The following is an 18,047-nucleotide window of genomic DNA, read 5'->3' on the forward strand; positions in this document are numbered from 1 at the left end:
ATAAGAACTGCCTTACTTGGAACACTGAGAGGATAGTTTCAGAACATGTTGGCCTCAATGTAAAAGGTCTGTGTAGTTCATTACTTTGATACTCTTTACTATATATTTTGACTCAGGACTAAAACTATACCAAGGTCAGCAGAAGATAGCTAAAATTTACTGGACAAGCATTAGCAAAAAATATCCAGTTTAAGATATTAGCATCAATTAAGTTTGTATATAAGACAACACATTAAATGAGACCAAAAGAAGTTAAAATGATAAGTAATACAATCCTCATTGAGAATTGAAATGCCATGGATCCTTAAAAACTAAATTACTATTATAAAATACAGGAAATATTAGGACAAATCCACAGGAACATAATGGAAATTAAGAAAAAAAAATAAGCAAAACTAACTTGCTTCTATTGGTTTGTTAGACAACATATGTTAAAGAAAGGATATTATATTTAACGAAAAATGTAGGTTCAAAAAATATTGAATTTTATGTCATGCAAAACAAATCTCCCTATCAAATCCTCATGAAACATTTTAAGATTTTAGCTAAATATTATTTGCAAGGGGACTCTCAGTTTCAAAAATTATAAAAAAATGTAGGTCATGTACTTTGAACATTACAAACAAATGCAGTAAAATATGAAAGCAGAAAAAGAATACAAAAACAAAAATACAAACCAAACTATTAAAAATCAAAACTAATGTTGGTACCAAAAATGAAAATTACTACCAAAATTGCTAAGTATATAAAATATGTTTTAATATAAAGATTACATAGCTAAACTTACTGACATTTAAATTTTTTCCTAAGGAGAAAAAGTTAGTTTAGTTTATTTCAAGGCTACATGAGAGAATAAAATTGAATTAATCATCTACTTTAAGATTTAGACATAATATTAGAGGGGAAAAAGTAGATTAAGAGGTAGAGAATGAGTATAATAATAAAAATATGAAAGACATAATCCTATATAAAGAGAATATATCCTAAGAAAAATAAATGACATGGAGAAGCCACACAAAACACTGAAATAATAAAAATCAAAACATATGGAGAGTAAATTAAAACAGCCAATTAATGCTTTGTAAAACTTGTGCAAGTAATTTGAAGAATTAGATTAAATGTACAATTTTTAAATATCATTATATGAAAATCTAAACAGTTAAATACCTTGGGAGAAACTGGTAAAAAAAAAAACAAAAGTCAGAGTAGTATCTTTAATAAAACCAGTTAACATTACTGAATTTCAAACATTTCAAACTCTGATTAAAGAGATTTACACGGCTTGTTACATTTGTTTCTAAGAGTGTTTCTATGAAAAGCTGTAAGATTTTTTCAAGTTGTACTGAAGAAAATAATAAACAATGTAACTTTTTAAGATTATTAAAAAAATTGACATTTATTTTGTAAATTAGTTGATTGAGCATTAGTACCAAATTTGTGAAAGACGGAAGAGTGAAAATTGCCAATTAATTTAACTGGAAATGGTCCATGCAAAAACTGAAAGTACTAGCTTATTAAATTCATAAGTGTGTACAAATCTATATGTTGCATGTAAATGAGGTTGCTCTTTGGGTTACAGTCTCATCTCAAGACTTGACTGGGTTAAGATCTTTTTGATGATCAGTGGTATTGGCAGAATTTATTTCCTTTGGACTGTTTTTCCTTTTCCTTTGGTATCAGTTTTCCCCTGGCTATCAGCTAGAGTTCACATTCAGTTCCTTGCTATGTAAGTCTCTATAATGAATATTGCACATAACAATTAATTTTATCAAAGCAGGGAAGAGAGAGGGTCTTCTAACATGGTAGAAAATATAGTCTTATGAAGCATAATCTTGAAAATGTCATCCACTATCTGTGAAATATTCTGTCCATTAGGACCAAGCTGCAGCTCCCACCCACACTACAGGAGAGAGAATTACAAAAGAATGTAAATGTCAGAAAATAGAAGGGGCATTTTGTCACTTCCCATCAGAGCTATAAAACAATATTCAAACAATGTTTATGGGCTAAAATACTAAATATTTAAAAACATCAATTCTCCCCAAAATACCAATATTTTGGACTTAATGCCAATTAAAATAACCTTTTTTCCTTTTTCTTGGAGAATGACAAAATTTACTAAAGTTGTCTGGAAATTAAGTATGTAAAAAGAATCAGAACATGGTGAGGAAAAAGGCAAATAACACAGTAATAAAGGATCTTCCAGTTACTAAAATATTATTATTTAAAAAAAATAAGTTTGTCAGTAGAGAAAAATGGAGACTATAAACAGTATAGTCTATAAACAGAAGACTATAAACAGTACTTATAAACCCATATATGTACTGGGTTTTTGATTAAGAGGACATTTTAATACCAACATAAATTCTAAGTGGCTAAAAAATCTATAGTGAAAATATGAGGGAAATATAAGCTATTAGAAAATCTGGTTAAATAATTTTATACATTTGAAGTATAGAAGGTCTTTTTATGCTTGACCTACAACCAGAAGATCATAAAGTAAAGCCTCACAAATTAGATTATATAAAATTTTTATTAAATTATTTTATTAAAAATTTTATAAAAAATACCATTATAAAAGAAAAACCTAATAAACAGAGGAAATGTTTGCAAAACATGTAGTAAGAGATGGACTCATTTCCTCGAATAACAATGACTTTATTTAAAAATATTAAAAACAAGGAACAAACCACTTAAGAGAAAAGATTGCTCAAATGTTTGAAAAGATTCTAAAACTCAAACATAATTTAAGACATGCAAACTAACCAAGCACAAAAAGAAACCCAGCTAAATTTGAATAAACCATTAAAAGAGCTGACACCCACTATATGTAAAGGAATCCAAAAGGAAAAATCTTAGCTTATTCAAACTATACAATTTGCTTTTTGCTATTCCTAACTTGTAATTAGATGATATGTCCACTGTGCCACATTTATCACCTTGGAGGGTCCTGAAAATGCCCAGGGAGCTATCAGTTCAGTTCAGTTCAGTCACTTGTTGTGTCTGACTCTTTGCGATTCCATGAACTGCAGCATGCCAGACCTCCCTGTCCAGCACCAACTCCCAGAGTTTACTCAAACTCATGTCCATTGAGTCGGTGATGTAATCCAACCATCTCATCCTCTGTTGTCCCCTTCTCCTCCTGCCTTTAATCTTTCCCATCATCAGGGTCTTTTCAAACGAGTCAGTTCTTCACATCAGGTAGCCAAAGTATTCGAGTTTCAGCTTCAGCATCATTCCTTCCAATGAACACCGAGGACTGATCTCCTTTAGGATGGACTGGTTGGATCTCCTTGCAGTCCAAAGGACTCTCAAGTGTTTTCTCCAACACCACAGTTCAAAAGCATTAATTCTTCCACACTCAGTTTTCTTTATAGTCCAAATTTCACATCCTTACATGACTATTGGAAAAACCATAGCCTTGATTAGACGGACCTTTCTTGGCAATGTCAAGTCTCTGCTTTTTAAGATGCTGTCTAGGTTGGTTATAACTTTTCTTCCAAGAAGTGAGTGTCTTTTAATTTCATGGCTGTAGTCACCATCTGCAGTGGTTTTGAAGCACAAAAAAACTCCTGTTTTTGTGCAGTGATTTTGTGCTCCAAAACCAATGCTGGGAAACATTTCCCTACAGGGGTTTTGGAGCACAAAAAACTCCTGTTTCCCCTGTTTCCCCATCTATTTGGCATGAAGTGATGGGACCAGATGTCACAATCTTTGTTTTCTGAATGTTGAGCTTTAAGGCAACTTTTTCACTCTCCTCTTTCACTTTCATCAAGATGCTCTTCATTTTGATATTTGGCAAAACTAATACAATTTTGTAAAGTTTAAAAATAAAATAAAATTAAAAAAAAAAGATGCTCTTTATTTCCTCTTCACTTTCTGCCATAAGGGTGGTGTCATCTGCATATCTGAAGTTATTGATATTTCTCCAAGCAATCTTGATTCCAGCTTGTGCTTCCTCCAGTCCGGCATTTCTCATGATGTACTCTGCATATAAGTTAAATAAGCAGGATGACAATATACAACCTTGACGTAATCCTTTTCCTATTTGAAACCAGTCTGTTGTTCCATGTCCAGTTCTAACTGTTGCTTCCTGGCCTTCATACATGTTTCTCAAGAGGCAGTCAGGTGGTCTAGTATTCCTATCTCTTTCAGAGTTTTCTTCACTTTATTGTGATCCACACAATCAAAGGCTTTGTAGTCAATAAAGCAGAAATAAATGTTTTTCTGGAACTCTCTTCCTTTCCTGATAATCTAGTGGATGTTGGCAATTTGATTTCTGGTTTCTCTGCCTTTTCTAAAACAGATGTAAAAGCTTATGATTGGCAGTCAGATTAAATCAATAAAAGGCAGATTCACCAAATCCTTACATTTGGGATATTCTCAAAGGCAGAAGTAAACAAGTTCTGAAAGGAAAAGCTTGCCGCTTGCCTCAGTTGAGTTCAGTCACATTGTGGTGTCCAGCTCTTTGTGACTCAGTGGACTGCAGCATGCCAAGCTTTCCTGTCCATTACCAACTCCCAGAGTTTGCTCAAACTCATGTCCATCAAGTCAGTGATGCCATCCAAACATCTCATCCTCTGTCTACCCTTCTCCTACTGCCTTCAATGTTTCCCAGCATCAGGGTCTTTTCCAATGAGTCAGTTCTTCTCATTCGTGGCCAAAGTACTGGAGTTTGAGCTTCAGCATCAGGACTGATTTCCTTTAGGATTGACTGGTTTGACTGCCTTGCAGTCCAAGGGTCTCTCAAGAGTCTTCTCCAACACCACAGTTCAAAAGCATTAATTCTTTAGTACCCAGCTTTCGTTATAGTCCAACTCTTGCATCCATACATGACAACTGAAAAAAAACCAAGCTTTGACTAGACAGACCTTTGTCGGGAAAGTAATATCTTTGCTTCTTAATATGTTGTCTAGGTTAGTGATAGCTTTTCTTCCAAGGAGCAAGCGTCTTGTAATTTTGTGGCTGCAGTCACCATCTGCAGTGATTTTGGAGCATAAAAAAATAAAATCTGTCCCTGTTTCCACTTTTTCCCCATCTATTTGCCATGAAGTGATAGAACCTGATGCCATGGTCTTAGTTTTCTGAATGTTGAGTTTTAAGCCAACTTTTTCACTCTTCTTTTTCTCTTTCATCAAGAGGCTCTTTATTTCCTCTTCACTTTCTGCCATAAGGATGGTGTCATCTGCATATCTGAGGTTATTTATATTTCTCCTGGTAGTACTGATTCCATCTTTTGCTTCACCCAGCATGACATTTCGTGTTATGTACTTGCATATAAGTTAAATAAGTAGGGTAACAATATACAGCCTTGACATACTCCTTTCCTGATTTCGATCCAGTCTGCTGTTCTATGTCCAGTTCTTCTTGACCTGCATACAGATTTCTCAAGAGGCAGGTAAGGTGGTCTGGTATTCCCTTCTCTTTAATAATTTTACAGTTTGCTGTGATCCACACTGTCAGAGGTTTTGGCATAGTCAATTAAGAGCTTGCCTGCTGCTGCTGCTGCTAAGTTGCTTCAGTCGTGTCCGACTCTGTGCAACCCCATAAGATGGCAGCCCACCAGGCTACCCCATCCCTGGGATTCTCCAGGGAAGAACACTGGAGTGGGTTGCCATTTCCTTAAATGCATGAAAGTGAGAAGTGAAAGTGAAAAGTGAATGTGAAGTCATTCAGTCGTGTCCGACTGTTAGCGACCCCATGGACTGAAGCCCACCAGGCTCCTCCATCCATGGGATTTTCCAGGCAAAAGTACTGGAGTGGGGTGCCATTGCCTTTTCCAAAGAGCTTGCCTAACACCACTCAAACACTTGAATTGATATATAATGTTGTAAAGGATTAAAATAATTAATAAAATTTTGTATATTTTAAGCAATTGCAAAAGGGCATGTTAAGCATATGTTTGTTTGTTTGTTTCCTATAATTTTCATGCTCTGACATTTAGGGCCTTGCTGACTCTGGAGGAACTGCCTCTTTCAAGGTGAGCTAATTCTTAGATCTAAAGAAATGCCTATATTTCAGTGCTACTGTCTCAGTTTCATTCCACTTTCTCCTTCCTGCACTCTGTCTACAAGCCTGTTCTCTACATAAGCATATCTATTTCTGCCCTGAAAATAGGCTCATCAACACTATTTTTCTTAGATTACATATATATGTGCTAATATATCACATTTGGTTTTTCTCTTTCACAGTCAGTCAGTCAGACAGTTCAGTCGCTCAGTCGTGTCCGACTCTTTGCCATCCCATGAATCGCAGCACACCAGGACTCCCTGTCCATCACCAACTCCCAGAGCCTACTCAAACTCATGTCCATCGAGTCAGTGATGCCATCCAGCCATCTCATCCTCTGTCATCCCCTTCTCCCCCAACCTTCAATCTTTCCCAGCATCAAGGTCTTTTCAAATGAGTCAGCTCTTCGCATCAGGTGGCTAAAGTATTGGAGTTTCAGCTTCAACATCAGTCCTTCCAATGAACACCCAGATCTGATCTCTTTCAGGATGGACTGGTTGGATCTCCTTGCAATCCAAGGGATCCTTTCACAGTACCATGCATAAAATATACAGTTATTGGGAAGTTGCTATACAACACTGGTGCTCAGCCTGGTGCTCTGTGACAACCTAGAGGAATGGGAAGGAGGGAGGGAGTCAGAGGGAGGCTCAAGAGGGAGAGGATATATGTGTACTTATGGCTGATTCATGCTGTTGTAAGGCAGGAACTGGCACAACTTTGTAAAGCAATTGTACTCCAATTAAAGAAACAACAACAACAACAACTTGCCTGTGACTGACTTTCATCTGCTAACCAACCATTACAGAACCTTCACCCTAAGGACCAACTCTACAGGATTCACACTCAGGGCCACTATTATTCTGCTCTGTTCACCCCAGGACAGGAACCAGGTAACAAAGAATAGCACTGTGACAAACAACTAATCTCGAGAATATACAAGCAACTCCTACAGCTCAACTCCAGAAAAATAAATGACCCAATCAAAAAATGGGCCAAAGAACTAAATAGACATTTCTCCAAAGAAGACATCCAGATGGCTAACAAACACATGAAAAGATGCTCAACATCACTCATTATCAGAGAAATGCAAATCAAAACCACTATGAGGTGCCATTTCACACCAGTCAGAATGGCTGCGATCCAAAAGTCTACAAGCAAGAAATGCTGGAGAGGGTGTGGAGAAAACGGAACCCTCTTCCACTGTTGGTGGGAATGCAAACTAGTACAGCCACTATGGAGAACAGTGTGGAGATTCCTTAAAAAACTGGAAATAGACCTGCCTTATGATCCAGCAATCCCACTGCTGGGCATACACACTGAGGAAACCAGAAGGGAAAGAGACACGAGCACCCCAATGTTCATCGCAGCACTGTTTATAATAGCCAGGACATGGAAGCAACCTAGATGCCCATCAGCAGATGAATGGATAAGAAAGTGGTGGTACATATACACAATGGAGTATTATTCAGCCATTAAAAAGAATACATTTGAATCAGTTCTAATGAGGTGGATGAAACTGGAGCCTATTATACAGAGTGAAGTAAGCCAGAAAGAAAAACACCAATACAGTATACTAACGCATATATATGGAATTTAGAAAGATGGTAACAATAACCCTGTGTACGAGACAGCAAAAGAGACACTGATGTATAGAACAGTCTTATGGACTCTGTGGGAGAGGGAGAGGGTGGGAAGATTTGGGAGAATGGCATTGAATCATGTAAAATATCATGTATGAAATGAGTTGCCAGTCCAGGTTCGATGCACGATACTGGATGCTTGGGGCTGGTGCACTGGGACGACCCAGAGGGATGGAATGGGGAGGGAGGAGGGAGGAGGGTTCAGGATGGGGAACACATGTATACCTGTGGCGGATTCATTTTGATATTTGGCAAAACTAATACAGTTATGTAAAGTTTAAAAATAAAATTAAATTAAAAAAAAAAAAAAAAAAGAATAGCACTGTGTACCAGGGCCCTATTCAAACTAGTCAATCCTAAATCTGTTTACTCTTTCCTGCTCTTTCATTTAGGTGGAAACCACAACAAAGACTGCTGCCCAACTTTTTCCCCTGACCTCTCTGTCTCCTGACTGACCTTGATGCTTCTTCATGTGGGCTCCCAGGGTGTGGGGTTCCCATTTTCCTTGGAATCTGTGAGTTTAGCAACTCGCTTCTCAATGGTAGTTATCATCTGATATGCTGGCCTTGCTATACCCAAATATAAAAAACCTGTATTTCAAAGCAAAGTGCTTCAGCAACAGACAGCCAGTGTAGAAAGCAGATCTCTGGGATTGGAATAAGATTTACATAGATAAAACTTCTACTTGAAGTCAAGGAATAATCTAAGAAAGGTGTGAAAGTGTGAATAAGAGAGCTCTTCAGGGCTAAGTGTCATATTTCCCTTTTTAAAAGGCTTGAAAACAAATAAAATGGAATAAGGATATTTCACACACTCTTAGGAGAAAGTTGAAAGTCCATAAATAGAATTGTTAAAGAAATTGTTATAGTTTGAAATTAATTAAGATTCACATGACAAAATATTTAATAAGATTATACCAGTGCAGATTTTAGTAAGATTATACCAGTGAAGTGACTGTGAAACAGTACTTTTAATTCTTATTAATTTAATCTCTCAATATATATTGAGTGCCATCTCTTCCTTTATAGCATTCTGAAAACTAAGGATTTAAAACCTAAAAGTTATAATTCCTATTGTAAGGTCCCAGAATCTAGTGACAGCAACAAATAAAGAAGGTAAACATAAAAATGTATGATAAGAGACCACAGAAGCATAGAAAAAAAAATATATATATATATGAATACTCCTCAGCCATAATAAAGAACAAAATTTTGCAATTTACAACATATGGATGCTAAGTGAAATAAGTCAGAGAAAAACACACACTGCATGACAGCACATACATATGGAATCTAAAAAGTACAACAAACTGTATGTAAGAAAATGAAGCAGACTCACAGATATACACAACAAGTGGCAGGGGTGGAGGGAAACAGGCGTGGGAATTGGGAGGTACAGACTACTGGATATAAAGTAGGCTCAAGGCTGTATTGTACAATATGGGGAATATAATCAATATTTTGTAATAACTGCAGTGAAAAGTAGCCTTTTAAATTGTATAATCTTTTTTAATTTAAAAAAGAAAAAATTAATAGTCAGAACTACCTATAAAAATGTGATATTTTAAAATTTGTAGATGAAATATTGTTAGTGACCAGAGACCACTGCTCTACACAAAAATTCTGATCTGTCTCTTACGGCAAAGGGTCCAACCCAGGAACTGTAAACATATAATATCTGCTTGAGTTTCAGAAATTTGTGATTCAAGTTTATTTAGACTGGAATGAGACACTAAAATGCAAGTTAATACCAAAATTCCCTCTGTGACTAATAAATTATTATTTTCAAAAGGACAATCACTCTTTCAGAGAAACTATGATGTAATGCAAACAGTGACACCTGACCAATCCCAAGGCAGAGATATTTTAGATTTAAATACATCATGTGACAGTTTTGGAATGAAAATACAAGATTAATGGTGGATGGGTATATGAAATTTAAAGGATTATGGTGTAGGGGAGGGGCTAGTCAACAAAAACAATCTAAATTGGCAAAAATAAAAATACACTATAAGAATACAGAGAATATAAGATAGTTCACAGAAGAAAAGGATATAAATAATGAAAACAAACAGGTGGTTCCTATAGGACACCAGGGTATTATCTCCAGAGAGAATCAGCTTCTGTTAGTCATATTTAAATTCTCGGAGGAGAAAATTGCATTGGCCTAACTTGGGCCAAGGGCTTCTGTGGTGGCTTCCGTAAAGAATCTGCTTGCCAAAGAAGGAGATGCAGGCTCAGTCTCTGGGTTGGGAAGATCCCCTGGAGAAGGAAAGGGCAACCCACCCTTGCCTGGGAAATCCCATGAAGAGAAGAGACTGGTGGGCTACAGTCTATAGGGTCACAGAAGAGTTGAGCATGACTTAGCGACTGAATAACAGCAAACTAGGACCAAATGCTCACTCTTCACTCAAAGGAAGGTGAAGGTGGTAGTCTGTGTTCAAAACTGAAAAACCTGAAGAAGCATTAAAAAATGGAATTTGGTCAACTCAATTATCTCTTTGATCTTTTAAATAATGGCTGCACTGCATTTTTGCTAATCCAGACCCTCTTGATGAAGGCGAAAGAGGAGATTGAAAAAGCTGGCTTAAAACTCAACACTCAAAACCTAAAATCATGACATCTGGTCCCATCACTTCATGGCAAATAGATGGAGAAACAATGGAAACAGTGACAGGCTCTTTTCTTGGGCTCCAAAATCACTGTGGATGGTGAGGCAGCCATGAAATTAAAAGACACTTGCTCCTTGGAAGAAAAGCTATGACAAACCTAGACAGCATATTAAAAAGCAGAGATATTACTTTGCTGGCAAAGATCTGTCTAGTCAAAGCTTGGGTTTTTCCACTAGTCATGTATGGATGTAAAAGTTGGACAATAAAACAGGCTGAGTGCCTAACGCCTGATACCTTCAAACTTTGGTGCTGGAGAAGACTTTTGAGAGTCCCTTGGATGACAAGGAGATCAAACCAGTCACCTTGAATATTCATTGGAAGGACTGATACTGAAGCTGGAGCTTCAATACTTTGGCCACCTGATGCTGGGAAAGATTGAAGGCAGGAGAAGGGAATGACAGAGGATGAGATGGTTGGATGACATCATCAACTCAATGTACATGAGTTTGAGCAAGCTCCAGGAGATGGTGAAAGGCAGGGGGAAGCCTGGCGTGCTGCAGTCCATGGGGTTGTAAAGAGTCAGACACAACTGAGCAACTGAACAACTAATCTTTGAGACTGGGACTATATACAAAATCTTTTTCAGAGGGACATCATGTCTGACAGACAAAACAAAATTTTTTACAGGAAGTGGATAATTCCCCCAAAGAAAAATGAAACTGCTATTACTTAAAGAGGGTGCTGATGGAAAAACCTGGAAAAGTGATGGAAATTCACTAAAAATCACTAGCTTGACAAGAGACAATCAGGGTACTTATTTCAATTAAAACATTATTTACAGCCTGCTTTTTCCACTTGAGACAAGATGCTAACCCATACAAGCTTAACATTCACAAACTGACTTATGCCCCATAAGTGCCCTCAACTGTTTAGGAAGATTTTCTGTGTTCAACCACTTGACAAACTTGTATCTGGATTAAATCAATGTATGAAATCTCTCCCGGGTGTCTTCTTCCTAATAACGACTGAACTTTGGATAGTGAAACCTTATCACTTCTGGCTGTCAACTGAGCCAATACCAAAATATATGAATGCCAATACATTAATTTTCAAAGAGAAAATAAAAATTTATGGATTATATAAATCATAATCTGAGTTTCTAAAGATTTCCTCCTTCAGTAGTAGTCCAGCCAAATTGGTAGTACTCTTCCCTGACTGGCCCTTTTGTCAAGTTTGACATTTTTTTTTTTTCAGACTTTAAAATGTAATTGTTACTTTACTTTTTAGGAGCCATTCCCTGAACATGTGCATTACTCCAAATTTTAAACAGAATTATGATGCTGCTTAAATGCCTTCTAATATAAATATGTTAGCCTTACTGGGTATCTTAGAGGAGTTGGACATGGCTTAGCAACTAAACCACCACCAACAATTGGGTATCTTACTATATTTTAACCTTAGAATTGTTTACAGGAAACAGTCCAAATAATTTATCTCCTTATTTGGCATTTCAGAAATCATCAAAAAAGGTAGACTTTTTGACAAAGTAGGGCGTGATATTATTTTTCAAATTCCACATGTTTGTTTACAGATAGGGGAGATAATAGTGATGGATCATAAGAAAATGATATATATGGAGCCAATTACTTAAAGAAGCTTTTATACCACAAACTGAGATAAAATGAGGACATGCATTTTATGGGCCATAGTCGTCTCAAGTCCAATTTCCCTAATAGTTGAATCTCATGTTCAAGTAGAAGTTAGGCAAATATTTTTCTGTTAAAGAGGAATTCCTCAAAAATGTGTCAGACAACATGAGTTGTGATCACTACTTTGGATTTTCTCTAGAACTATAAAAATTCTAGTCCAGAAACCACAATATTCAAGTGGGAAAACAATATTTGAATCATCTATATGCTGGTCAACCTAAGGCTGTGAATAAAAGGTCCAGCTGGCAGTACTGCAAGTAAAATTTTGTATTTTTTTCTTTTTTTTTTAGAATTAAGAAGAAAAAATGTACACTTCACCAACAACTGTTTCCTCTGAGTCTTGGAAAACCAATTTTAAGGACTGTGAATGCTAATCTAATTGCTTATCCAATTTCTTAAAAATTTATGCACTCATGAAATGTTGAAAAGTACAGGGGAACCAATCAGTCAGGTGTGGACTTAAATCTTCCACCCTTTACCAGCTGTGTGACATCACATTTTCAGTATTTCATTTTATATAAAAGTGATCAAATAAGCTACCAAGAAGACTCAATGAAATACATAAGCAAAGCACTATTCACAACTCTTGATGCACAGTAAGTCTTTGAAAGTATAGCTATTAACACCAAAATATTAAGTGTGGATACTATAGCAAGAACAAAAGAATACACATAAATTAAATTGAACTTCTAATAATTCCAAACTAAAGCAAAACTAGTTTTTGAGGATTTTTTTTTATCACTTTTAAAAATGCTATGGCTTAAGACTGAAAATACTAACAAAGACTTGGAGGTAAGTATTAAAGTTCACGTTAAAGGTGAAACTTCAAATCACACATATCCTGTTTGGGGGATGGTAAAGAGAAGAGTCATAATTCACCAGTAACTAATCTTATTACCACAACTATACAATATAGAACAAAAAGTTTCTGTGAGTCTAGCAGTCCCTGTGCTTTCATCTTGTAAATGAATCTATGAATAAGCTTCTCCCTTACGCCTGTTCTAATGGCACTGTTGTCAGATTTTCCTTAACTGATTACGAAGCTTGAAGATTTTATGTAAATTGCATTAGAAAATCCTGTGTGATTTATATCTTACGGTATTTAATACATTATAATAATTTTCCATGGTGGAGGATGGGGAATTTCACTGTCTAGATTTCCAAGTAATACAAAAACTTGAAAAATTTAGGTTTATTTACAGTTTGCAAGATTCCCAGTGAGATGACCAAGAGAACAAAAATAATGGGTGAATTTGGGATTGATCTCTAAAATAGTTTAAAATTCAAATTCCATGTGACTACCTAGAAATTCTGCTATCTATAGTACACATATGAACAGAGTGAGAGGAAGTTTAACTTGGTTTACATCTCTCTTTAGTATACATACAAAGTTAACACAGTAAGCTAATATGTTAATAACACTTAACAGCCTCTAACTCAGAGGAAGAGAGAATGAAGATAGAGTTGAGGACATCAAAGAGGTCACAAGTTTTCAGAGGCTGTTTCTTGAAATTCTGACAGCCACACCCTATCAAAACATGCCCCTTCTATTTCTTTTTGTAATTAAATTTAAAATAGTTTTTATCTTTTCATCATTCTATCATCATTATTACATATATCAGCCATTTGGAAATTATTCTATTCATGCACATTCTAGTTGAGACAGAATACCCTTCTTTACTTTCTTATTTCTGGAGACTAAGAACTATAAACGCTCAATTGACATTCGATGACATTTGATGTCCCTCATCCCCACCTTGGCAAAAAGAGGAAATCCTTGAAAGGTTAAACACTCATATTTAACTTAAACTTGGAATTACAAAACCACATGACAACCTCATGTATCACTTTGGAGAGTCTCAAATCTATTTCATCAACTTTACACCAACTCATTTTATTTTAAATGCCAGAAAAGGGTAGGTAACTGTATTTTAAATGTCTAGAGTGACTCTTCTACCAGCTTTAAATCATCGGCTATTGCTAACCCACAGAGTTCACAACACACACACAGTCCACTTGGTGGGCAGACTAATAAGTATGTCCCCAGGGTTTGCATTATCAACAGCTCCTACTGAGTTCAGCTCTGTGGGATTCTCAAAGTAATGTGCTGTTTAAATGGATTTGTATCTGTGTATTTCCATCCAGGATCTTTCTTAGAAGTAACTTCACTTTAAGTTTTAAGTTAAAATGACAATTATAATCTTCTCAGTTAGCTAATCAAAATGGGAATGAAGCACATGCAAAATGAATTACTTAAAGGATGGCATTATAGATGCTACAGTGCAAGACTCAGGAAATAAATTCAGAAAATTTAGCCTAATGATTCCAAACCTAGAATTTTAATTTATTAAAAACTTTGTTTTACTGATGAATCCTCAAACGATGATTTTTTAAGCCAATGATTAATTTCTGGGTACTACAGCAATATATTGATTTCATTAACTGCTATAAACTAATAAATCAATACAAATAGCAGTATCACTATAGAACTATGTATAAAATTCAGCATGTAACTATAAGCTTAATTTTCTGCATGTTTTAACAGGCACTGATGGCATTTAAGCAACAATCTACCAAACAAGTAAAAATGTGTCACTGGAAAATGCACCAAATCAAAATGCAAAATGAGAATATCTAGTAATTCCTGATGGTTTTATTTTATTTCATAATTTAGCATAAGAAAGCATGATTTTAAACATGACTTGAAGAATGAAAGTGCTAATTTTGGAAATCAGGAGGAAATTCTTCATTATATGCACTAATAAGTATTTGTTCTCTGTAGATAGTGTTTTTAAAAATATATGTTGTCTTATTAAAGATTTTTAATGCCATCAAAAGAAGCAGAAAGAATATTATAAACTACAGAGATAATTTGAAACAACCAATTTTAAGAACAAGCTTAGAACAGGAAAGCAATATAAAAATAATCTAAATGATTTTTATCTGCTCTCCAATTCTAAGATCTATATAAAAAAAGGAGAGTCTACTGCCTTCTTAAAAATAAATCTTGGATAACCACAAAATTAAATGGAGGATTTTATGGGTTATTTTTAGAGGAGTCAAGAATAGGGGGCATATGAACTTTCTTAAAAAAAAAAAAAAGCCTCATATTTTATAATGCCTAACAGTAGACTTGAGGTACAATGCATTAGCAAATCAATTGCACTTTGAGCAAAAATATCCCTAGAAGATTTGGAAGAACACAGAGTATCGGAAAGATTATTGAACTTGGAATCAAATGACTAGATCCCACTCCAAATTTTGACATGAAAGGTATTATATATTTAAAGATACCCACAGTTTTGATAAATATTAATAAAGTAATTGAATCACAGGAAAATTAGAGATATTTTTGAAGCTTTTCTAAACTTTAGACTTAGAGAATAGTTAAAAATTTCTACAAAGAGTTTTCATATATCCCTCCTCTAGATTTCTCTAATAGTCCCATTTTATATAACAAAGTGTAACTGTTAGAACCAGAAGATGAATACTGGTACAATACTATGAACTAAATTAAAGACATTATTCACATTTCATTAATGTTTCTACTAACATTTTATTTTTGCTCCAAGATCAAATCCAGGATCCCACATTGCACTTAGTTACTTCTCCTTTGTTTTAGTCTGTACACTACTCAGACTTTGTATTTCATTACCTAGACACTTTCAAAGAATATTGATAACACTGTGTCTAACGTAAGTGAATTTGGTTGAGTGTGAGACTTCTTTACTACTATATATTTTCTTGTCAAGAATATCACAGTGCTAATGTTGAGTTTTTAGCATACCATTTCACAAGGCTCAAATTTCTGTTATGTTACTACTGGTGATGTTGATCCTCCTGTTTCTTCCACTCTACACATATTGTCTCTTTTTTGGTTAATATATTAAGAGTGGTACCTATATATTAATGAATTCACAATTATTTCAGCTTTCTGGGTAAAAATCAAGGTCTACTGTATTTATTTTGCTACTCAAATTGTTAACAGCCACTTCAGTTTGGCAGTTTGGCACCTGTGTCTTTCAATAAGCCTGCATCTTTTTTTTTGAGAATGTATTTTCTGACATTGATGGAAGGATAAACCAGAAACTAAAGTGTTCTGTTTCCTATCAGAGGTGGACAGAAACAATATAGAAAAGAGCAAATATCTGTAATATGATAGCAGAGATGAGGAGGAAGTGACATTTCTCATAATCTTTTGTGTAGTTCAAACTTTAGAGCCATAGCCATATTTCATATACAATTAACATACTCCCCAAATAAATTAACAATTAAAATCAATTAGGATGTGGGAAAATTAAAAATGAAATACCAATACTAACAAATAAACCTAACTATTATTTATATGCTATTCAGTACAAAGGAAAATATATTTTAAGTAACTTCAGAAAACAGTATCTTGCCTGAATACTTTTGAATAAATATGCTTCAAGCAGGAATGTGGGAATATAGGTAGCAATTCTTAAATTGCTTTGCATATATACTGCAGTCAGTCAAATATCTTGTAGCATATAAGAACCAGATTTCTCACTGCTAAAGAAGTGATTCACAAGTAAAGAAAGTAGGCAGCTGCATTTAACTCTGTGATATTGGATATGAATTCAACTTGAATACAAATTTATAAATATATGTGTATATATATGATGCATTTTGGAGCAGGAAATGGCAACCCACTCCAGTACTCTTGCCTGGAAAATCCCCGTGGACAGAGGAGCCTGTGAACTGGTAGGCTACAGTCCACAGGGTCTCAAACAGTCGGACATGACTGAGTGACTTCACTTTCACTTCTCACTTTCATGCATTGGAGAAGGAAATGGCAACCCACTCCAGTGTTCTGGCCTGGAGAATCCCAGGGACTGAGGAGCCTGGTGGGCCGTCTATGGGGCCACACAGAGTTGGATACGACTGAAGCGACTTAGCAGCAGCACCAGCATGATGAATTTATACCACTCATAAAATGCATTGTGTGTATACAGTTGACCCTTTAACAACATGAGTTTGAAATGCATCAGATCAGATCAGATCAGATCAGTCGCTCAGTCATGTCCGACTCTTTGCGACCCCATGAATCACAGTACACCAGGCCTCCCTGTCCATCACCAACTCCCGGAGTTCACTCAGACTCACGTCCATCAAGTCAGTGATGCCATCCAGCCATCTCATCTTCTGTCATCCCCTTCTCCTCCTGTCCCCAATCCCTCCCAGCATCAGAGTCTTTTCCAATGAGTCAACTCTTCACATGAGGTGGCCAAAGTACTGGAGTTTCCGCTTTAGCATCATTCCTTCCAAAGAAATCCTAGAGCTGATCTCCTTCAGAATGGACTGGTTGGATCTCCTTGCAGTCCAAGGGACTCTCAAGAGTCTTCTCCAACACCACAGTTCAAAAGCATCAATTCTTTGGCACTCAGCCTTCTTCACAGTCCAACTCTCACATCCATACATGACCACAGGAAAAACCATAGCCTTGACTAGACAGACCTTTGTTGGCAAAGTAATGTCTCTGCTTTTGAATATGCTATCTAGGCTGGTCATAACTTTCCTTCCAAGCAGTAAACGTCTTCTAATTTCATGGCTGCAATCCCCATCTGTAGTGATTTTGGAGCCCAGAAAAATAAAGTCTGACACTGTTTCCACTGTTTCCCCATCTATTTCCCATGAAGTGATGGGACCAGATGCCATGATCTTCGTTTTCTGAATGTTGAGCTTTAAGCCAATGTTTTCACTCTCCACTTTCACTTTCATCAAGAGGCTTTTGAGTTCCTCTTCACTTTCTGCCATAAGGGTGGTGTCATCTGCATATCTGAGGTTACTGATATTTCTCCCGGCAATCTTGATTCCAGCTTGTGTTTCTTCCAGTCCAGCGTTTCTCATAGGTCCACTTAAATTCAGATTTCTCTCAATAAATACTATGTTACTACAGGATCTATCATTGGTTGAATATTTGGATGGGGAGCTGTGAATACAGAAAGCCAACTATAATTTATTCTGGGATTTTTTACTGCATGAGGGTTAGCACCACAATCCCTGTGTTAAGAGGTCAACTGTGGAGATATATATTTATATCCACGCAAAAATAAT

The 18,047-nt window shown here is 35.9% G+C and overlaps 1 long non-coding RNA gene across 15 annotated transcripts in view; it reads right to left on the reverse strand.

Annotated features, from left to right (window-relative positions):
• The window catches only part of LOC129626936 (uncharacterized), a 151,229-nt gene that overhangs the window by 42,406 nt on the left and 90,776 nt on the right, over positions 1 to 18,047 (reverse strand). The window contains exon 5 of one of the 15 annotated variants that reach the window (XR_008702301.1): positions 834 to 1,900. The exons of the other annotated variants lie outside the window; for them this stretch is intronic. This is a non-coding gene — a long non-coding RNA (uncharacterized LOC129626936). Of the gene's footprint in view, positions 1 to 833; positions 1,901 to 18,047 lie in introns of those variants that run through there. 15 annotated transcript variants of the gene reach the window in all.

The sequence above is a fragment of the Bubalus kerabau genome, chromosome 14, assembly GCF_029407905.1.
Source record: "Bubalus kerabau isolate K-KA32 ecotype Philippines breed swamp buffalo chromosome 14, PCC_UOA_SB_1v2, whole genome shotgun sequence".
Classification (NCBI taxonomy): Eukaryota; Metazoa; Chordata; class Mammalia; order Artiodactyla; family Bovidae; genus Bubalus; species Bubalus kerabau.